The sequence below is a fragment of the Heterocephalus glaber genome, unplaced genomic scaffold, assembly GCF_053883595.1.
Source record: "Heterocephalus glaber isolate CG9 unplaced genomic scaffold, H.glaber_assembly_v1.0 deba00001463, whole genome shotgun sequence".
Lineage (NCBI taxonomy): Eukaryota > Metazoa > Chordata > Mammalia > Rodentia > Bathyergidae > Heterocephalus > Heterocephalus glaber.
The window spans coordinates 5,080,993-5,105,418 of record NW_028258310.1 but is presented as its reverse complement, the minus strand read 5'-3'; the positions used below and the strand labels follow the sequence as shown (position 1 = coordinate 5,105,418).

Here is a 24,426-nt window from a genome sequence, read left to right as displayed (position 1 = left end):
TCCCAGAGTGCTTGTGCCACCAAATCTGGGAAAGAATACTGAACATACTACACTGCACATGTTCAATACATTATTTCAGTGCTAACAAAGAACTTCCAGCTTACAGTAAAATGTAGAGCATACAGTCATCTTCTACCCAACATTGTCCTTTTGAAGTACAAAAACTCCAAACAGCCACAGTTGATTGTTTACAATTATCTGAAGGTAAGTTAATGCAGTGTTTTAGAAAATAAATGAAGGACTTCATGGAAAAAATATAGGTCTGTTAAATGCTCTCTCTCTCCATCTTTTTCTTTCTTTCTCTCTCTCTTTTATTTTTTTGTAAAAAATGTGTTAGTAGAGGGAGCGGGGATTTAGCCCAGTGGTTCCGCCGCCTGCTGCGCAAGCGCAAAGACCCAAGTTCAATCCCCGGTACCAAAAGAAAAAAATGTGTCAGTCTTCTCTTTAGGATTCCAATACCACATAGGAGACTATTTGTGAACTGTTACTAAAGCCATTTTCTTGTACCCAAATGAATCTTTTTCACCTTAGCCCTAGACATCTTCTTGCTGACCTGCTCAGGAAGTAAAAGTTTTAAGTTATTATATGGCAGTGAAGTTAAAAAAAAAAAAAAATTAAGCAGCAGGAAACAGCACAACTGTTACCAAGACATACAGACTGCAGAAACAGTGCAAATAAATGTAGTGTTCTCTGCCACAGTCACCAGGCTGGATTCTATTGTCTCCAAAATACACTCATCTCAGAGGAAGTTAATACTGAATGTGCTTGTTGTTCAGTGTGGGGGTGGGCAGGATAATTAGGTCTGTAGTCTCTAATTCTTCTGATGTTCACATGAAACCAACAATTTTGGTTTTGTCTAACATCTAGGGTGTGTTTGCAATTAAACTGAAACCACATTAAACACTTTTAGTTTCTTCTTTAGGATCTCTATCATGAAGATTAATTGTATGGTTTTGCCTTTCTCTCTCCAAGCCCATTCAACTTAGCAAACTTGTACCTATTATAGGAATACTGAAAGTCTCCATCCAAGGCAGAGGTGAATATCATAAAATTTTTCTTATCTCCTGTGTGTGTCTCCCAAAAGAGCCTAAAACAAGACATGCTGGGCGAGATCACAGTGGTAATTTGGATGAGGGTCCAGTTTGTGACTAACTAGCTTCTTCCCTTTCTCACCAATTAATGCCGGCAGTGCTCTGTGTCACTTAAACAATTATTTATAGGACAAGATCTTAAGAGAACCCATAGGTCTCCCTTTTTGTGAAGCTGCCTTAGAAGATCACATCTTCCTTAGTCTGAATCAGAATTTCAAACATCTCTTAGGAGTCTCTTGCTTCAGTTCATTGAAGATGTGTTACATCAGCAAAACGTGCAATCCCTCCACCTCCTCACCAGTGAGCACTGGAGCACAAGAAGCTGGTCCAACTCACCTCTGCCTCCCCAGCACCTGGCATCACACCTGCTATTAGGAAGTTTAAAAAATATTTGCCAAATCAGCATGACTTATTATCTTTTCTACAAGTTTTTTGTTCCCAGAGAGAATAAGAGCTACTGTGGACTTAAACTTTAGATTTGACACAGGTTTGACAAAATTCATGCACTGAGAAAAGACTTAAAACATATATTCATGTATATTTATCAAAGAAAAAGTAGTATGCTCAATAAAGACAAAGATATTTCAAATGCAGAGAGTCTTCAGATTGACACTGAGCAAGGAATATTTAAAAAAAGAAACCACTCAAAAATCCCAGGGCTTTGTTCCTGGAACCAAATGAGTAGCCCCAGAAGGGAGTCCGACAGGATGGAAACCCCGCTAGGTCGGGGATTTTAGGGTAGCCTTAAGTGAGATGTGGAACCCATTCTGACCATGAAGATCTGTGAGTCCACTCACCACAAAGCCAACCACTGCTGCCTACACAGGCTCCTGATAGTCACCACTCCCACTCTTCAGTTGGGTGGTGAGTCTCACCAAAACTGTCATGAAAGCTACATGCTCTCTTTGCACCCAAGACAAAATCCTCAAGGCTTTAAAGGGAATCGGAATATATCATCCTAAACTGGGCATGGTGGTGCATGCCTATAATTCCAGCATTCAGCAGGCTGAGGCAGGAGGATCACGAAGAGTTGAAGGCCAGCCTGGGCTACATAGTGAGTTCAGGCTCACCCTGAATTACATAGTAAGACAAGTGAGACAGAAAAAAAGAATATATCACCCTAAACTGGACATGGTGGTGTGTGCTTGTAATCCCACCTACTTGGGTGGCTGAGGTAGGATGATCACAAGTTTGAGTCCAGCCTGGGCAATTTTAGGGAGACCCTGTCTTAAAATGATTTTTTAAAAAATAGAAATGGGTAAGGATGTAGCTAAGTGGTAGAGTGCCTCTAGAATCAATGTCCAGTACTGCAAGAAATACATATATTATGTAAATATATTTATATTAGTATATTTTATTTATATTATATTTTATATAATATATAATATTTTATATAAATATGCCATCCTAAAATATGTGAACTGAAGACAGCTAAGAAACTGCATACATGGAAATGACTCTCTACCCTACCCTCCTTCTGCCTAAAAGTAGGGCATAAATTTCCCTTTGTAAAAGTGTTTCCCTTACCCTTAATAGGAAGAAGAGTATGATTTTAATTTCTATTTGCATAGCACACCTGATTAAATAACTCTTGTCTACTATACATTTCCTCATCACCTTCCCTCAATTTATAGTCCTTTGGAGCCCAAATCCCATGTCTAGCTGTGCTCCACAAATTACTACTCTTTGCTAAAATGACATATGAGTCCCTAGGCCTAATCACCTCTTTAAGTTTCCACTTCTTTTCTGTAAGGCCTCCCATGCAAATAAAAATAGTAATATTATCTTACTCCTTTTTTTTGAGATGGAATCTTGCTATGTTGCCCAGGCTGGTCTCAAACTCCTGTGCCTAAGTGATCTTCCTGCCTCAGCCTCTCAAGTAGCTGAGGCTATGGGTGCGCACCATCACTCCCAGCTCTTAGCCAGTTGCTGTATCAAAATAACTTCACTTGATCTCAGCCAAAAGGCTAAGAAATGATGCATCAAAATAACTTGTGGCTGGTACTTATAAAGAAAAGAAATTTATTCTTGCCTGTGGTTCTGGAGTCTGGGAGGTCTAAGAGCTTGGTGCCAGTATCTCCTTGGCTTCTGGTGAGAACTTCATGTTGCTTTAACTCAGAGCAGAAGGGAAGTGGAGCAGGTACATGCTGAAGAGAGAAAATGGGGCCCCAACTTGTAAGATGCCCAGCCCCTTCCCTCAGGAAAGACGCAGTTTATTCTTGGGATCTGCTCCTAGACTAGGACACCACCTACTTGTCCCTTCCTCCCAACTCTGCCACATTAAAGAATTAAGGTGCCAAGATGTGAACCTGAGGGGATACACTCAAGCCAGAGCAAACCTCAGAGGAGAAACATGTCTCTCCTCCTGTCAGTCAGACACAGAGACACCATAGGGTTAGAGGACAAATAACTCCTAGGCCCTTTTGATCATTAATCATGTTTTGTCAACTGGAATGGATTAAGAAATGCCCAAAAGATTAGTAAACGACAGTTCTGAGTGTGTGGATGATTGACATGTAAACCAGCAAACTGAGGGAGAAGCCCTACCCTGGATGTGAGTGTCACCAACCAATAGCCTTGTAGCCTGGATGGAATAAGAAGGGAAAGAAGGACTTGTCCCCATTTTGGAAGGGTTCTGGTCTTTGTTATTGCCTTTGCACATTGGTCTTCAGTTTCTTTACTCTTCCAACCCACACTTGTACCCCTGACTCTCCAGTGAGCTTCCAGGTCTTGAACCTTGGAGAGGCATTGCATCCTTCGCCCCTCTTGTTCAGTGGCTTCCATCCTCTTGGACTAAGCAGCAACTGGATCCTCTGGCTTTCCAGCATGCACATGACCATTGTGGACTCTTGTACCTCTGATCCTATAAGCCTACCTAATAAATCCCCTTGCATAATTATTCAAATGTTTTTTATTGATTTGGTTCCTCTGTGAACACTAACTAATACAGTCCCTAATCTGTTATTCATTAGAAGCATGATTTGTGTTTTCTTCTGAAGTAGACACCAACTTGAAAGCTGCTTTTAGTATAAAAATAGTGATTTTTCACATGGGCCTACAGATACCCAGCAGGTAACTAAAAACACAACAAAGTTTGATCTGCACTTTGTGCCTGTCTCCTTTATTACCTTAAAACTTTGGGGCAGATCCTTGCTCACCTCTGCATATAAGAATATTAATCATTTGGATTAATACGGGCAGGGAGTGTCTTTCTAGAAGCAGGGCAAAACAAAGTTGATTAGTCCTGAATTTACATAAGCTATCTTGTCCCCCTTCATGACTGAGGATAACAAGATAAGAGATTTACTGAGATAAGCAACTACCAATGAGGGCCCTGATGTCTCCAGTTATTGCCTTAAATCTGCAGTCACCTTAGATTTCACCAGAGCCTCCACAGGACTGAGACTGCCCCAAGCAGAAATAATTTCATGGAGACCAAAGTACTTCAAGCGGTAAGGATGGCTCCACAGCCACTTTGCAAAATAAGAATTGATATAATGATCAACTGGACCATTGTGCACCTCAGCTATTCTCTCTCTCTCTCTCTTTTTTTTTTTTTGGTACTGAGTATCAAACTTGGGACCTTGCGCTTTCGAGGCAGGTGCTGGGACCACTGAGCCAAATCCCCAGCCCAGCTAATCTCATTCTATTGGCAACAGGCCTGTCTTATCCTCTTCAGCAGAGTTGTGCCCCCTTTAGCTCCTCAAATTGAAGTCCCTTCCCTATTTTCCATTACTTTGTAACTAATTAATCTGCCTATGCCTCTCACAGACATATCCTGAAATTCTTCTTCTGTGACAGTGATCAAGAACCTACTGGGAGGGGGTGTTATGGTTTGTGTCTAGATGTCACCCCAAAGACTCATTTGGCCATAGGTGGGGCTTTTCAGAAGTAGCTGGATATAGAGTGTGTGCTGTTGGGATCAAGGGTGTATGATTACTAAATTAGTCCACTGATTGGTTTGGCATAGTTCTGGGTAGGATCAAGGGTGCCCCACCTAGGTATGAGTGCTACCCGCCCCAAGGGCATGTAGCCTAAATAAAATATAAGGGACAAAAAGAAGGTCCCTGTTGTCTTGTGGCTTACTTGCTTTGCTACCTTCTGCCTGCCATGAACTGTTTCTCCTCTTCAATGCCTGTCTGCCATGCCACCCTGTCTTGGAGCCAGCCAATTATGGACTGAAACCTCTAAGAACCGTGAGCTAAATAAAGCTTTCCTCCTTAAACTTTGGGTATTGGGTATTTTGTCTCAGCAATGAGAAAAAGTAACTAAGATGGGGGTTGGGAGGAACTCCTCAAACCCTGTTAAGTAACAAATCTATTTCCTTCTCCTCCTTCCTTTTCCCTTTTCCCTTCTGCATCTCCTCCTTCTCCTCCTCCCCCTTCTTTTTCTCCTCTTCCTTCTCCTCTTTCTTTTCTTCATAATTGAGGATTGAACCAAGGGCCTTTGCACCAAGATACATCTCAAGTTCCTTTTATGTTTTTTGAGACAGAGTCTCACTAAGTTGCCCAGGCTGGGCTTGAATTTATATGCCTCCTGCCTCAGTTTCCCAGAGTGCTGAGATTACAAGTTTTTACTACTATACCTGACTGACTATTGTGTGTGTGTGTGTGTGTGTGTGTGTGTGGTGCTAGGAATGAAACGCAGAGCCTCACATATGCTAGGCAAGTGTTCCACCACTGAGCTATGTCTCCACTCCTACTGATCTATGAATTTGCAAGCTCCAGAAAATCTGAAAGGAATGTTTTTTTTCTCCTTCTTAGCAGCCTAACAAGAAAATTAAAGCAATAACAAAAACTTTTGCAATAAAATAGTGTGCTTGCAGATCCATGTGATGGCACATGTCTGTAATCCAAGCTAATTGGGAGGGTAAGGCAGGAGGATTTCAAATTTGAGGTCAGCCTTGGCAACCTAAAGAAATTATGTTGCAAAATGCAAAATGAAAAAGGGCCAAGGATGTAGCCCAGTGGTAGAGCACCTCTGGATTTCATCCCCAGAACCACAAAAATAAAAAATATAGAATAAATCAATAAGAAGTGACATATTGACTGTCTTTGGCAAGTGTGCACTGAAGCATAACTCAGTGTTCCTGCTTCTCAGGAGTCTATCAGGAGGAGAGGAGAGGACTACTCACATGCTTTCTCCACACAAGTTTTTACTTATCTGCTCTGAAAATAACTCTTTATCTGGAACTTAAGTGGGTCATAGTCCAGAAAAATTTCATATATGAAAGTTTTTAAAAATATAGAAAAAACAACTGGAGTGGAAAATGTCACTGAAATATACACTTTAAAATGGTTACTACTGCCAGGCATGGTGGTGCATACCTGTAGTCTCAGCACTCGTGATGCTGAAGCAAGAAGATTGCCAGAAGTTCAAGGCCAGCCTGAGCTACATAGTGAGTTCAATGCCAGCCTAAACTATATAGTGAGACCCTGTCTCAAAAATAAAATAAAATGATTACTACTTAATTTTGTGTTATGTGAATTTTACATCAAGAAAAAAAAATGAAGAAAAGAACCATCTTGTTGTCTCTGGACATATTTCCAAAATCATGGCCTTTCTTCTTGGGCTAGATATGGTTGCACACTGTTAGAAATGAGCTCCCAAATTCAAATTGTTGGTGCCAGAAAGAATGCCCTCAGACACCAAGCAAGAAGACTCAACAAGGCAAAGTTTAAAGTTTACTTCTGAAGAAGGGTGTGAATACACTCAGACACAAGGCAGCAGGTACATGAAGCTGCTGGAAAGAGAGGTTTTTATGCCCTCATGCATGGGAAGCAGCTAAAGGCTTATAATCTCTTGTGGTTGGCTAGTTTAAGTGATGGGAGGGGAGGATCAGAAGGATTACTGATGAGGAAGAGATGCAGGAGGGGAGAGAGGGGGTGGGGAACAGAAAGTCTTTGGCTTTGACAAGCTCTCTTTGGTCTGTAGCTATGTTCCCAAAAGTTAAGTGTTTTCTGTAATATCAATGTAAAGGTTGGGGCCACCTAGGGTGGACTAGAGTCTAAAATGGAGGCACACCTTTTTATATCTTTTGATAGAAAAGACAAGGCCACAGTTTCTCACAGCACACCTGTAATTCTAGTACTTGGGAAGCTGAGGTAGGAGGATTTCCATAAGGTCAAGGTCAGCCTAGGCTACATAGTGAGTTCAAGAACAGCCTGAACTACACAGGGAGACCCTGTCTCAAAAACAAACAAACAAACAAACAAATGTCATGAAAATTGTCCATCCTGCTTTATGTTGTAAAGGGCTGGACACAGACTAGAAAAAAATTAGGACTGTAAAGAAGCCCTGAAGTGGGGTATGGTGGTGCATGCCTATAAACCCAGTATTATATACAGCTAAGTTAGTTAGAAATATTATAGGCAGTCAGACTGGGCTGGGCCCTTGAAAAAGTCAATGCAGAAGATAAGAACACATGGCATCTGTGGCTAGAATCACATTCTTTGAAGGCCAGGCTTCAACACGAAAAGAATGACTACATCCATATACTTCCCCTAGAGACAAATACCAGTAATTGACATTCTAAGTAGGCATGAATAACCTGGATGGGGGACCAAGACCTTAACCCATCCCTTCCAGGAAAAGTCCTTGTTCTTTCCATGTATGCTTGCTATGTGATTTGCTTCCCTATTTGGTCCCCGTTTAATCAATATTACCTAACTGACTATACTTATAATCTCATTTGTTGACCGTAGTTTTGTCCCATCTTTAACCCACCTTGTGATTTTCCATTGGATCATTATTACCTAAGTGACTATACTACTGTCATTCCCTATCCCAAGATCTCTCTGATAGTCTCTAAGAAATTGCTAAATCCATTCTTGCCCTACAGACCCAGATAGACTCCCTGGTGGCAGTAACCTTCCAAAATTGTAAGGGCCTAGATCTTCTCACAGCTGAGAAAGGTGGCGTGTGCAACTTTCTAAGAGAAGAATGGTGCTTTTGTGCCAACTGATCAGGCATAGTGTGAGATGCAGCTAAAAGGGTAACTAAAAAGGCTTCAGAAATTAGACAATGCCTCTCCAACTCTTGGTCCAATATTTGGGGCTGGGCTTCATGGCTCCTTCCATTAAGTGGGCTTCTTATCTCTATTCTCCTCCTCCTCTTTGGGCCATGCCTTTTCAGGATTTTTTCACAATTCCTACAAAATCAAGTTCAGGCTATCACCAATCAGTCAATTTATCAAATGACTGCTCTCACCACCCGCCATGCCATCCCACCCCCCAATAATTCTCTCCTAATTAAAGTGTTCATGCCACCCATATGTGTCGAACTAAGAAGCCATGAGAAACAATGTTCCTCTCCTCAACTCTCCTTCCCTTTATAACAACAAAAAGATAGGAATGTTGCACCTGGCAGGTGAGGCCTGTCTTCAAGGCAGCCACATGGGACTGAGCACAATGCCAAACATGGCCCAAGTGCCATGAAGCCTCAGCAGCAGATGTGCAGGAAACCTCAAAGAGGAACAAAGACAAGACACCATGTCCCAACTCCTCAGCTCTGGGAAGCGCAATAACATCTGGACCATCTATCCTGAGAAATGTGACCACACTCACATCTGCACCACCTATTCCAAGAAGTGGGATCACACTCTCCCCACCCGCCTAATTCCTGAAGGCAGCAACTCCCCTTATCCTTTAAAGTCTTTGTTCTCTCCTTGCTGGCTGCTGACTCCCCTTTAGGACACAGCCTGCTCACATCCCGAGTGAAATAAACAGCGTCATTGCTCACGCAGAGCCTGTTGGCTCTCTCTCCTCTCTGTGTCTCTAAAATACTATTAACCTCTTTTGTTCCTAGAATTCTTTGATTCTAGAGAACACAAACTCAGGGTGTTGGAAATCTTGCAAGTTGAGAGTCATAATACTTCCCTAATATCATTTAGAGCTCCATGTATCATCCCTATGTCATACATTCTGTATCAGCAGCATTCAGGAAGCTGAGTCAGGAGTATTACCTTGAGTTCAAGGCCAGCCTGGGCTTCATGGTCAGTTCAAGGCCAGCCTGAACTACACAGTGAGACCCTGTCTCAAACAAAACAAAAATTAAAAAATAAAAAAGGGCTGGAGATGTAGCTCCATGCAAGATGCTGGGTTTAATCCTTTATGCCATGAGAAAGAGAGAGAGAGAGGCTCTGAACATGAAGTCTTAGTCTCAGCTGTGTTTCTCCTTAGGGATTTTTACTGTCTATACCTCCATTTCTTTTGTTGTTGTTTTGTTTTGTTTTGTTGTTTTGTTTTGTTCTGTTTTGTTTGAGACAAGGTCTCACTATGTAGTTCAGTCTGGCCTTGAACTCATAGTAATCCTCCTGCCTCAGCCTCCCAAGTGGTGGGATTACAGGAGTGTACCACCATGCTCTACTATACCTCCATTTCTTCTGCTGCTAAAGATGGAACCCACAGCCTTTCTCATATAAGCACTCTACTAAGAGATATACCCACAACTCTCCCATTTCTTTTGTTTACATAATTTTTAAATTGTTAGTATTTATAATACATAATAGTTACATTCATACTGGGGAATTTGTACATATCATGATTTTTTTTTTTAAATCCTCCTACCCTCCACTCCCAGTCCTCATTTCTTTTTTAAACAGCTGGATTGGAATATCTTTTCATTGAGGTCTCTTGCAGATATAAATTGTTTGATTTACAAGCAAGAGGTATTTACATCTTTCTTTCTTTCTTTCTTTCTTTCTTTCTTTCTTTCTTTCTTTCTTTCTTTCTTTCTTTCTTTCTTTTGTACTGGGAATGAACTCAGGGCCTCACACATGCCAGGCAGACACTGTGCCACTGAGCTACATACCCTCCCTTATTGTTATCTTTCAATAGGGCCTCTTTTGCATTTCATTATTCATTGAGTCTGAAGTCCAAGGAAATCACTTATATTGGGTTTTTCCTCACCAAGTACAGTACTCATTGTTGCTGAAAGGCAGCAACAATTTTACTAATTCTGAGACCCAAAAGGAAATAAAACTCAATCCTGAGGGTCGAGGTTGTAGCTCAGCAGTGCCATGCCTGCCTGACAAGCACAAGGTCCTAAGTTCAATTCCTGGTACCAGAAAAAAAAAAAAACCAATCCTGACCCCTGAAGACATGTGCAGTCTGTTGATTATTACATCACTGTTTACATAAAGATGCAAAGATTGGTATTAGCAATGAAAGATTAGCCCAGGTGTCTGAGAAAAGAGGGGAATGCTGAGGATGAAGAAGCTGGGGGAGGACTGACAGGTTAAAAGCTCAGAAGCCTGGGACAGGGTAGATGAGCCAATGGGGTGGAGTCATGTACACTCTTATTATTCCAACATCACAGACAAAGATGTAGGGCTTGACATTGGAGATGTGTAGCTCCCACGAGATTAAGGACAAACAGAAAAATAATTATCTTACAGTGGAGAAAGATAGAAGACACATTCTTACCCAAGGATGAGAGTAAAATTGTGATAGCCAACCTGACTCCATTTGTGTAAAGTTGAGTGATTCTGGGTGGTCACCTTCCCCTTCCCCCTTGGGAGTCCCCTCAGTTAATGCATTGCAGACCTCTGCATCCTGTGTGAGTCTACAACTATATATTTTCTTTGTGACCTTTTGGTAAAGCAATCTACAACTATGTTATCTTTACTACCTTGTAAACAGAAGACCCTGCACCTATGTGATACTTTGCTTTAACTAAACTGTGTGAAACTTCCCTGACCCCCACTAGTTTAGCAAAGTTCTACACCTGTGAAACTCTGCTTATGCTCCCCTACTCCCTGAGCCCTCCCCAAATAGAAGAACCCTTAAAAGGACCCTGCAAACTCCCTTTCCTTTGTCCAGAGTTTTTGCAGGCATGAGCCCACTCTGGATCAGTTGGCTTATAATAAATGATTCCATTTAATTCAAAGTGTGGTGCATCTCTACAGTTCCAACTCACCTGGCCCTATTACAAAATCACCAGATAGGAACAAATTAACATCATGTGATTCTTGATGTAATGCACTGAGAATTCTGTGCAATTTCTGCTGTTTGGATTTAATCATAAGGAAACACCAGGCAAATTCAAACTGAGGACTCTATGAAATAAATGACCTGTACTCTTTATAGTGGTGCTTGAATCCAGGACTTTGTACACATTAGGTAGGTGCTCTATCCCTGAACTGCACCTCCAGACCCTTTTAAATTTTATTTTGAGATAGGGTCTAAGTTGCTCAGGCTGGCCTTGATCTTGTGATAGTCCTGCATTTGTCTCCTGTGTAGCTGGGATTACAGTCATACACCACCATGCCCAGTCTTCAAAAACATCAATGTTATGAAAGATAAAAAACAACAAGAGGAATTGTTCCTGATTAAGAGTAAATGAAGAGACATAACCCCTGAATACAATACATGACCTAGTGTTTCCTTTTGCTATAAAGGACATTGTTCTAATAACTAGAAAGAGCTGAATAAGATCTGTAAATTTGACAATATTATTGTAGTATGGCGACTTCCTAATTTTCTTGTTATATTGCTTTATGACTCCCTAAGAGCAGAAGAAAATTAGAATTTCTGGGACTAGGACAAGGATTTAGCTCAGTGGTTATGCCGCCTACCTCACAAGTGCAAGAACCTGAGTTCGATCCCCGGTACCAAAAAAAAAAAAAAGAAGAATTTCTGTAACTCACCTTGAGGAAAAGAAATTCTAGTTTTTATTGTCTGCCTTGGGGAGGAAGTTATAAGCCAGGAACCACATGAAAACCAAAAACTAAATATTACATGATGACATATTATCATCATTTGGAAAATTTTAATAAGTATAGTTTTGAATATATTTCATTTGCCTGAGGGACATCCAGCTCTCTATGTTTAATAGTATTATAAACAGCTGAGTTAGTTAAAATATTATAGACAGGCAGGACTGGCCCTGAGAGAGTCAGTGCAGAAGATAAGAACAACTATGGCTGGAGGCACATTTATTAAAGGTCAGCTTCAAGATAAAGAGAAATATACTTCTGCTAGGGATGAACAGCAGTGATTGATACTCTAAATAGGCATCAATCACCTTGGGTGGAGGACCAAAACCTCCCTAGCCCATTCCTTCCTGGAAAAGTCCTTGTTTGATCCATGTACACTTGCTACATGATTTGTTTCCCCATTTGATCCCCATTTAATCAATATTACCTTGTAATCTTATTGATTGACCATAGTTTTGTCCCACCTCATACCCACCTTGTGATTTTCCATTGTATCAATAACACCTAACTGATCATACTCGTAATCTTATTAGTCGACGATAGTTCTGTCCCACCTTACACCCACCTCACCTCTTGATTTTGCTCTATAAACCCCCCTTGAGAAGCAGGGTCCCCTCCTGTCCCTCTCAGGCAGGAGCTGTCTTTTCCTCAATAAATATTCCCTACTCTTAACCTCTGTTGTTTCTAGAATTCATTCTCTAATCTTAGAGAATCGAACTCAGTGTGTGGGACATCTAGAAGCTTGGGAGTTATAGTATTTCCCTTCCACAATTTGGAGGTTCTATATGATCCCTACATCATATGCCCTATATCAATAGGAGCTATAGTTTAGTACATTAATTTTTATATGTTGAACTAATTTTACATTCCTTGGCTAAATTCCACTAGGTTATGGCACATAATCCTTTTTATATGTTCTGGATTTGGTCTGCTAATACTTTATCAAAGAGTTTAACCTCTATCATAAGGGATAATGGTCTAGTGTTCTTTTTTTGTACTGTATCTGTCTGGCTTTGGTATTAGGGTGATACTGGCCTCAGAGTCTACATTGTGAAACAGGGGTCAGTGTTTGAGTATTGAGGGCCTGAGGAGGAGGTGTGGGAGCCCTCTGCATGTGGTGGGCATATAAGGGTGCGGCAGGACACGTGAGCATGTAGATACACAGACTTGGGAGCAGGGCATAGGGATTACAGGGGAGGTATTAGGAGACAAATGAAACTAAAATGTATGGGGCAGGGAGTTAGGACAATAGGAAAGAGCATTTTGGAATGTGAGAGTCCACAATGACAGAGTCTACAGGATAAGGCTCAATGATAAGAACATCTTATTTGAATTTTTTTTTTTTTTTTTTTTTTTTTTGGTGCTGGGGATTCAACCTCAGGCCTTCACACTGAGCTACATACCTAGCCCTTTTTTATTTATTACTTTGAGACAGGGTCTCACTAGTCACTAAATTGTCCAGGCTAAGCTCAAATTTGCCATCTTCCTGCCTCAGACTCCGAGAGTACTGGAGTTATAGGTGCTGGGTTCCCTACCATACCCAGCTCTGATCTGGGAATTTAGCAGCCCATTGGTGATCTTGGAAAGAACAGTTTTAACAGAGTCTTAGGATCAGAGGTCAGAATGTATCAGATTGAGATAATGGGAAAGTGGTGAAGTGTGCATGAAGACCCCCAAATTACTAAGAGGTTGAAGAGAGGCAGTTTTTAAAATCACTGCACACAGTAGGAACTTTGTTTTGTTTGCACCCTCCTGTATTTCTTAATTGAAAATGAGGTAGACCCTAGGGCTATAAGTACATATATGACTGCTATAGTGGGTGCATATTTGAGATGTGTATCTGGACTCCCTTATGCTGGAGAAGTACTCTCTAGAGCATCAGATGAAAGCCTTCAAACAATGTTTGTCCACAACTCATTGCATAAATTGAGTGTATCAACATGGCATTTGAAGTAAAGGCTGGGCTTATATATGAATGAGTGTGCAAATTCAGGAACCGCGGCCCAGAAACAAGTATACAAAGAGAAAAAGAGAACAAAGGATATGCTATATCCCAAGAATCCCTCCTGTGAAATCTGTATGAACAGTCTATATCGTCTTTTGTAATGTAAATTACATTAGAGGTAACTTAAAGAGACTTTCCAGTTAAAGGAGTCATCTAAATTTATCCAGATTTTCAAGCTGTAATTATTTATTCAGCAATTACTTAGGAACAGATTTATTGACGATAAGTTGGAGTTTGGGCATTGTCTTTTCATTTCTACACTTTAAATCCAGAAGCTCCACTCTCAGCCATCTTTAACTTCTTTACTTCCTAGCTGTGCCAAGCCTATCTATCTGTTGAGGGTCTCCCACATCTGCCCTTCGTTCCTACCCTGGTGACCTCTTAGACCAGGCTGCTGTCTATTACCTGGGGCTTCCTCATCATCTTCCTTCTTCTAGATCATTCTCCCCCTATCCACTTGAGCCTTGGGTCACTCTACCACTTCCATATGCCCCTTGAATTTTCTTACTAAACTGCAGATGTGGGTAGATCTCTCTTCTCAAAGAATTCCAGTGGCTGCCTGTTAGTTATTGAATAAAACCTACCTTCTTACCCCAGACCTAAGATCTCAGTGAGCCCTCCCAAGCCTAGTTTGTACATCTCAGCTCTGGCTCCCTTTCCATAAGCTCTGCACAGAACTCTCTGCCCTTCCCTGGACAGATAGATGGTGCAACATCTAGACTCCCTGTCATTTTTGTTGTTGTTGTTGTCCAAGTGGTTGTACCCAGGGGTGTTCCACCATTGTGCTACATCCCCAACCCCTATTTATTTTTTAATTTTGAGACATAGACTCAGTAAGTTTCCCAGGCTGACTCTGGCTCAAACTTGCAGCCCTCCATATCCTCCCAAGTAGTGGGATTACAGGCATGCACCTCCATACCTGGCTTCTAGACTCCCTGTTTTTATGTTAGGGTTTCTTCTTGAAAGAACCTTTCTTCATCCATTCCACCATCCAGATCAAATCTCACCTCTTCCTCCAGCCCACTCCCAAAAGCCTTAGTCATAAAGGTTTCCTCCCCTATTCTCCCATTGCATTTTCAGTTAGCAAATTATCACAGTTTATCTTATATTATAATGTCTTGCCTTTGTTTATCTGCTAGGCTAGATTGTGAGCTTTTGGAGGGTCAGGATCAAATCTGATTTATCTTCACATCTGGAAATACGCCCATGCTAAGCATGAAATCAATATTTGCTTAATGAATTGGAAAAAAGAATTTCTTTTAGCTATTCCGCCCTGCCACAATACCACTTATATACCTGAATAAGAGGAGCCCAGGGTCTGGCCCTTTGCTATGTTTTAGCTCTAAAATGCCTCCCAAATATCATGTTTGGAAACAGGGGCTGGTCCCAGTTGTGGGTTACTGGGGACTTGACTTGAAAGGGTGGGTGTATTCTCCTCCCTTCTCTACTTCTAGTTGTCATTTGATGAACAGCTTTCCTCTGCCGTGGTGTTTCTACCTTGAAGCCAGTCTACCATGGACTAAATCCATTGAAATTGTGAGCCAAAATAAACTTGCTTAAAGATGTAAATGTCAGGTATTTTGTCCCAGTGATGGAAACATGACTAATTCACCCCCCGCAACTAGACTTCCACCTATCCAGCCCTTCTTCAGAGATTAATTTGCCAGGTCAAAGAGACATGGTCACTTTGAACCTATGCCCTAACTTCTAAGCCTATGCTATGCAATACTGTAGCCATCAGTTAGATGAGTACAATTAAATTTTCATTAATTAAAATTAAATAAAGTTAAAATTCATTTGCTCAGTAACACTAGCCATATTTAAACTTTTTAGTTAGCCATATGTGGCTGATGTTTACCTTATTGGATAGTGCAGCTACAGAACATTCCCACCATCACAAAACTGAGAAAAAAATCACTACCACTGAAACCATTTCTGTGACTTTTGTGCCCTTTAAGAGCTGGCTGCACAATAGATATGTACATCCCAGGCCCAAGATGTGACTGAGAAAACACTGGCTTTTTCTTGGAAGGGGAGGTTAGGCAGACATGTGAGGTATAAGCACCTGGGTGAATGCAAGACCCTTTATGCCAACAAACCCAGTGGCAGGAAGGAAGGGTGCCAGAAAGAGACTGAGGAATTGGGGTCAGGGGCCAGCTTTCCAGCATGACCACACTCAAATGAGACTTCTGGCCTCTCAAGTACTTGTCAGTTATATCTGCTGAAATGATACGCTAGTCAGCTTTCTGTTATTATAGCAAACTATATTAAAACTTTGGTTTGCAAGCATAGTTCATTCCAGAAACATGCTTATAATCCAAAGCACTTGCATATCAAAACAAATTTCCCCATAAGAAATAATGTAAATTCAGTTGATTTGTTCCTCAACCCAAAAATATTCATATAAAAATGATTACAGTACTGTAAAATAATACAAAATAATAAAGAAAATACAAAATACAAGGCCGGGGATTTAGCTCAGTGGTTCTGGTGCCTGCCTTGCAAGCACAAGGTCCCGAGTTCAATCCCAGGTACCAAAAAAAAAAAAAAACAAAGAAAGGAAAGAAAATACAAAAAAAAATAAACAAATTAACCTGCAAAATCTTCATGGCCGGTATAAGGGAGACAAGAGACGGGAGGGTTATTTTGTAGGACGACTTTCACTATCACTACCAGAATCACTGGTATTTATTGGCTCATGTAATCTTTTTTTTTCATTCAACCTTAATATGGAACCTATCCAATGACACTTGCTTTTGCCTCCTTCTGAGGATTTTGCAGAAATGTGATATTGTATCATTGTTAAATAGATTCATCGCTCCCACTAGTACAACCTTATTCAGGTGGTGCTTTTCTACAAAATTTTGCACTGTTTTCCATATTTTATACATCTCTCTAATCTCACTTGAAGTGAGGGATTTTTCCACCTTTTTCTACTTCTCTGCAGAAGAGATTTCCTCGTTGTTGTTGGGAGATGATCACTGACAATGGGTGGGGGGCATTGGGTCAGTTGTGATCATACGACATTCAATGTCACATGTGTGGTACTCATATTGGCAGACATCACTCATTTATTAAGTTAAAATGTACCAGAAATGTTTGCTTGTCTTGAGGAACACTCACCTAACAAGTTATGTGCAATTCAAGGCTTTATTGTACTTGAATAACCTACTTAAAAATTTTTATTTTGGCTCATAGTTTTGCTGGTTTCAGTCCATAGCTGGCCCTATTGCTGTTGGGCCTCTGGCAAGATAAGTAGACAATGGTCCATGAGTGTGGTAGAAGCCCATCTGAGTATGCTACCTTGTAGTGGCAGAAAAGCAAAAAAGGAAGGGCTGATATCCCAAAATCCCACATCCCCAATGATCTAACTTCCTTCCACTAGGCCTCAGCTCCTAAAGGTTCTCTGGTCTCCTAGTAATGCCTTTGGTTTCAACATATGGACCATTGGAGGGACATTCAGGATCTAAGTAACAGCAAGTGGGAAGATAGACATATCTTATTTAAAAACCTGTTGGCTTGACTTGTAACTCTTAAATATTTGGCATATGGTATTTGGGACATCCTTTTCTCTCTCTTCTTAGCCCACTCTTATTAGGGGTGGCTACTACTTAGCCTGTGAAAGAGAACACAACAACCATTCTCTACTGGAAAACAACCCATCTTCTCACTGGCCCATCCGGACACACTTGTACTATGTAAAATAATTGTTTTCTTTTCGTGTTTGGTGGCCTTTAGTTCCCATGAGTTTACCTTTGATGGCAGAATTTATTCAGCCTCATCTGAAAGGTCGGAGATAAGTGGTGGGAGATAAGGAACGGGTTACACAGGATAGAAAACCCGTCTTTCACAGTTCCTTGAAAAAAAAATTTAGGACTTTCATGCTATTGCTGCTTTATAAAGATCTTGATACATTATAAATAAATTGAAGTTTAGAAGTGTAGCTCAATAGTAGAGCACATCCCTAGAATGCACAAGGCCCTGGGTTTGATCTCCAGTATTGGGGAGGGAATGGAAATATAGAAGCTGCAAGCTTTTAAAAGTTAGTTTCATCCACATATATTAAAATACCTTTGGAATGATATTTATTTCTTTTTGACAATATAAAAGGTATTTTAAAGAAATCTATAATTTATTTTGAGACAGAGTCTCCTTATGTAGCTCAGGCTGGCCTTGAACTATGTAGCCCTGACTGGCCTCAAACTTGCAGCAATCCTCTTGCCCCAGCCTCCTGAGTGCTGGGCTTACAGACATGCACCACCATGCCATTGATTGTTAATTTTATGTTTGTGTAGGTTTCCCCCTTTTAAAAAAGTGAGATCTGAGTTGTTGTCTCTGAGCTCCTCCATGTGTTAATAAGATAGCTGGAGGCAGGTAATAACCTCATTTCCCACAATGAACAAGAACAAAAGTGAAGCGGCAGCCTCTGGATCAAGCCTGGGGAGAGAAGAGGCTGGCCTTCAGCATCAGTTAGGGAGTGGACATTCTTACACGCCACTGTCTCTGTGGGGATCCAAACAGTGGAAGAGAGCAGCATCCTGATAGGGATGTCCAAAATGCCAGATGGGTAACTGGCCCAAGCAGCTATTAGAAGAAGATGCTGAGCCAAGGGAGTGAGATTGCCAGGGAAGACAAGAACAAGGATTGGCTGGGAGTGTAGCTCAGGGATAGGACATATGCTTAGCATTGAGGAGGCCCCAGGTTAAATTCCCAGAAAGTAAGGCAAAGGAAAAAAGTGTGTTGGATCAATTTTAAAGGTTTTAGGAATGGCCTAAAGTTGAGCTTTACATTTCACTAATAGAATGTTTTATTCAGGATGCTTTGGAATGTTCAGAAGACAACACATGGGAGGGAATAAGAAAGTTGAAAAGAGATTTGAGGTCAAAGTCACAAAGCGTTTAGATCTGAACAGAGACAATTGACTTTGAAAAGCCAAAAATAAAACTAGATTCAATTATTTGGATTTTGTTTTGTTTTTGTCACACTGGTGTCCAAACCTAGGGCCTTGCACAAGGTGGGCAAGTGAGCTCCACACCCAGCCCAGGATTCGAGTGTTTGACAGAGCTAATTGAATTGGAAGCTTCTGTTTGGTTTTAAAAATTAGTGTTTATATAGTTTAAATTCCCGAACTTGGCTTGTTTGCTAGTATACTGAATCAAAGCAATGAAGTATGGTACATCTGCACTTATCCTCATAGTACGTGACTTTCTTAAATACAAAAAATGAGCCAATATCTATGTAAAAAGCTCTATAAAAAGAGGTGCCTTTTTCATTTTCTTAGTTTATATTCCCAAACCTTTCTGCCCAAATGGGAGTGCCTACTACACTGCTGAAAAGGTATAGGAGATCACACCGTAGATGCGTGAAGACACAGGCAGACTGTCTTCGGGGCATGCCAAAACCTCGCTGGTATGTGTCAGCTCTGTGTGCTCTGACACTCTACCTCGGCAAATTGGAACTTGTATATTTCCACAGTAAATAATATGACTGATTATTTCTCAACCACATAAAAGGTGAAATGCTCTTCAAAACCCAAAAATCCAACCCACAGGGACAGATCTATAGGATTATCCTTTTTGATCAGAAACAAAAGATACATCATCAGAGAGCAATATCACTTTTGTTGTTCTGGTGTGGTATTTACAGAAAACCCCCTCAAATACAGGCACGTGTATACTATGGTTTTCTATTCCCTTTTCTTATTTTATTTTATTTTATTTTATTTTATTTTATTTTATTCCTTAGTACTGGGGCTGAACTCAGGCCCTTTGCACAGAGCTACCTCCACATGGTCTTTCTGTCTTTCTTCCTTCCTCTCTCTCTCTCTCTCTCTCTTTCTCTCTCTTTTCCCAGTACTGGGGATCGAACTCAGGACCTTGCACTTGTGAGGCAGGCACAGCGCCAATGAGCTAAATCCCTGGCCCCTTTCTTTCTTTTTTAAGACACAGTCTCACTGTGTAGCCCAGGCTGGCCCCAAGCTGGTGGCAGTCCTACTGCCTCAGCCTCCTGAATGCTGGGACTACACGGATATGCCATCATGCTTGGTCTTATTTTTTGTTTTGTGACAGGGTCTTGCTAAACTGCCCAGAATAGCCTGGAACTTGCAATTCTCCTACCTGAGCTGAGAATCTGTGATTACATTTCTCTTTCTCTCTCTCTCTCTCTCTCTCTCTCTTCCCCTCTCTCTCTCTCCTCTCTCTCTCCCTCTCCCTCTCTCTCTCTCCCCCTCTCTAAAGAAACAGGACTGGCTGTGTTGCCTCAGGCTAGCCCTGAACTCCTGGCCTCAAGTCATCCTCCTGCCTCAGCCTTCCTTCCGCATACCAGGTTCTCCACAGCACCTGGCTCAAGGGAGGAAGTAGAACTACTTATAAGTATCATGTGTCTACCACGTGGACTGTTTACAGTCATGATATCGAGTGAAAACTTGAGAAGAATATTGGCTAGGTTTGACACTTCTAAATATTTGGAATCCTTTTACTCTGTTGATCAAATCCATTTAGCATGAGATTCTTAGGACATTTAAAGGAATTACCCAAAGAAAACAATGACAATGAAAGCAAACTATATTTAAGGTGTTAACTTGGTGGCAGTATCTGTTCAAACCCCTCACAAATAGATTATTGATTCAAAACATTAAAAACATTTTTTCTGTTCTAGGAATGTCAAGAATGTCCAGAAAGGATGAGCAAACTACATCTGGACTAAATAAAATTTGCAGTTTTATGCATTTTTAAAGAGTTCGTGTTTAAAGCATGTACTTTTTTGTCTCAGGTAGCTGAAAGATACTTACATTTGGAGGTTGAATTAATGTGCCTTGGGGAGGAAATGAAGAATACACTAGGAAACCTAATTTTTTTCCTTTAAGGCTAATTTCCAAAACTGTTAGAAACACCACACCGAGAAAAGCACAACGAGTTAAGGAAATCTTGCCGGCACCCCAGCTGGAATTTATATCCCATTAGGAATGACACCTCAGCAGAGCGATGCACCGAGCGCCACATGGCTGGAATCTCACTGGCCATAAACATTTCAGAAACATATCCGTATGCCAGCTCAGTCTGGAACCAAGACAACACAGTAATCTGTTTGGACAGCTGACAGGGTGAACCTGAGTCAGAGATAAGCAGTGGCCCTGTGTTCATAACTCACCCCCAGTTGACAAGCCCGGGCAGAGGTTTTGAGGCACAGGTATGCTGCTTACAGCTTAAAGACTATAATCCAACCTCCCATACTGTAACCACAGTCACCTCCCTGCCTAACATTTGCCAAAGTGAATAAACCTCCAATTCATGCATGGATGCCAAAGTAAAATCCTCAGCGTTTTAAAAAATATATTGTAATTTTAAGTATATCCTGAGTTTTTATTTCATTTATTTAGTGCCTCCTATGTATCAGGATTTTCCTTGTGTTTGAGGCAAAAAGCAGAAAGAGAGCCTACAGCACTGGTTCTGTTCAAATAAACAAATTCCCACAGGAGCTGGCAGTTTAGAGTCAGTGTTTTCTGTGGCAGCTGCCAGCTGCAAGAGGAACAGTATCATGGCTCACTGATGACAGATGGGAGTAACTCCTTGGGTTAAAAAAAACCAAAAAAACAAAAAAACATGGGCTGGGGATTTAGCTCAGTGGTTCCACCGCCTGCCTCACAAGCGAAAGTACCTGAGTTTGATCCCTGGTACCAAAGGAAAAAAAAAAAGGAGATTTATGGACCCATAATATAAAAAAGCCAAATTTCTTGAATTACACAATGTTTAAGCTAGGCAGTAGGACAAAAATGTAAATTTAGATGAAGCACTTTTGTGTTGTCAAAATACTAATAGATTTGAGGATAAAATATAATGATTATAAAACAGAATAACACCCTCTACATACTTCCTATCTGTGGTGTCACCAGCATGCTTTGTTACAAGTGACAGGAACCCAACTCAACATAGGCTGGGCAAATAAGAACTTATTGTCTTGTGTAAGTGGTAAATTCAGGGTGGGATTGGTTTCAGGATGACAGGTTCAAGGTCTCAGATGAGCTTGTCAGCTCTTTCAATTCTTTTTTTTCCTCATTGTTCTGAATCTATTTTGTGCAGGTGGGTTCTTTTCCACCAGGCCAGGAAATTATCAAACAATATCCCACAGCTGACATCTCCAAAACACAAAAAGTAAAGCACTTTCTCCCCACCTCTGCATGTAAATCTTCAGAGAGGCTTTGCCCTGACCTGGACTGCAGGCCCTTTCCTGGAAAAATTGATAAAGCCAAGTACATTGGATATGAAGAAAGCCTGCAATATCATGTGTCCACTACAGAGCAGGGTCCCTGTGGACCCTACCAAAATCACAATTGCCTTGCTGTGGAGGGGAGCATTTCCCAAAGGAGAAAGAGCTTGGCCAATAAAGGTGAAAGATATTCCTGAAGGTTTCAACCCTAAACTTTGAATCTGCCCTTTCTTCTTGGTTGAGTTTTTTAACATTATATTTGTATTTCCACCTCAGTGGTTCTTTAGCTTTAATACACATTAGAATCATCTATGTGCCAAAGCATAGACTGTAGGAACCCGCCCAATTTCTGTTTCAGTGGCTGTTTTCAAGCAGTGTAGATCTGCTGCTCCAGGACCACATTTTGAGAGCTGTCATCCTAAGAACTTTGCATTCAAATGAGTGACAATCCCAGATGTATTTTTCAGGTAAATGCTTTCTCATCTTTGAGGAACATACATAACTCTCATTTGGATTAAATTCATGCCTTTGGGGAAGTTATTTAACCACTCTGTCCATTTATTCTTGTGAAAAATAGGGATGATTGTATTTACCTGCTATGGTTAGTGCAGAGATTAAATGAATAAATTAATGTATTTGTAACATACTTAACAGAGTTCTTGGTATGTAAGAATATGGTATATCAGGGTCGGGGATTTAGCTCAGTGGTTCCGCCCCCAGCTTTGGAAGAGCAAGGTCCCAAGTTCGATCCCCAGTACCAAAAAAAAAAAAAAAGAATATGGTATATCAATATTTGAAAGTATTTAAGCTATTTGAGAGAATAGAGAGGGAAAGAAATCACTCAAAGTTTTAATAATGAAATTTTTTTTGTACTAAATCCTGAAAAATGCACACCAGCATTAAGGATAAGAATTATCCTTAAAAAATCCTAATGGAATACTACATTAAAAGAATATAGCACAGCCAGATGAGTTTTATTGCAAGAATGAAGGGGATTGTTCAACAATAAGGTATCTTTAACTATAGTTACTGTAATAATATATCTGAAGCAAAAAAAATTCATATTATCCTTTCAAATGCTGGTGACAGTTTTTTAGTAAGGTCAGAATAGATTTGACATTCGCCATTTCTTGTTTTTGGCTATCCAGCAAGCGTGTCCTATTCTGGGGCATGGAGTTTGTGTGATTCTTTATGGGACACAGACTGCCTCTAGAAAGCCAGACACATGATTCTCTTGATCTGAGAGCTATAGTTTAAGCACCAAATCAAACCAGGGATCCTGCTCAGTTATCAGCAGTGGGAATGTGCAGAATTGAGTGAGTGAGAAGCTAGTCTGTGGGGGAAGCTGTGCCAGGATTCAGGTCTGCAGGGCAGCAGGGAGGTCTCAGCTTGACTCCTACTGAGGTGTAATTTGGGCTGTAGTTTGGCCTTTTTTTTTGTTTTTGTTTTTTAAAGAAGCAATAAAATTTGATTTTATTTAAAAAATATCAGTGTGACTCTTATTGCCTTTGCTGCCTTGTGCACTGCCATGTTGTTTCTCCTCTTTGATGCTTGTTTGCCATCCCAGCCTTGGAGCCAGCTAGTTATGGACTGAAACCTCTATGAACTGTTATTTGAAGATTTAATGGCAAGAAACCTAATGCCCTAGCACACCACTTTCAACTACATGAGTGGATCCCCCCCAAATCATCTTCTTGGTCATCCTAAAACCAAAGTGTTTGTAACTCATGGAGAAGCCAACAGAATCTATGATGCTGTCACCCATGGTGTCCCTATGGTGGGCATTCCTTCATTTGGAGAACAACATGATAATGCAGCTAACATGAAAGCCAAAGGACCAGCTGTTGTGTTGGATTTCACAGCAATGTCAACCACAGATTTGGTCAATGCACTGAAGACAGTCATTAACAACCCTTCCTATAAAGAAAATGTCATGAGGTTATTGAACATTCACCATGATCAGCCTACGAAACTGCTGGACTGAGAAGACTTCTGGATCGAGTTTGTCATGTGCCATAAAGGGCCCAAGTACCTGTGGCCACTTGACCAGAACCTCCCCTGGTACCAGTACCATTCACTGGATGTGATTGGGTTCCTACTGACTTGTGTGCTGACCATTTCTCTACTTGTCATAAAATGTTACTTTTTTGTTATCTTATTATAAAGATAGGAAAGAAAAAGAAGGAGTAGAGCTGTTTGAGACCTCTAGGTAGTAGGCATGATTGGCAAGCCTCCTGTACTTAATGTGACCACCATGGATCAAAGTGTGGTAAGATGGTCCTCAATGTTTTATAAGACTTTTGCTTCCTTGACTTGCTACATATTACATTGGTGGTGAAACACTGAAGCATATTCAATTCTGATATCAAAATTCCTCAAATCATTATACTTTGGTGGTCACTTATTCA

At 40.8% G+C, this 24,426-nt stretch overlaps 1 pseudogene; it reads left to right on the top strand.

Moving 5' to 3' along the window:
• The first annotated feature begins 8,581 nt into the window (after nt 1-8,581).
• Nucleotides 8,582-24,182, top strand: LOC106010172 (UDP-glucuronosyltransferase 2B18-like; annotated as a pseudogene).
• The last annotated feature ends 244 nt before the right edge of the window (nt 24,183-24,426 follow it).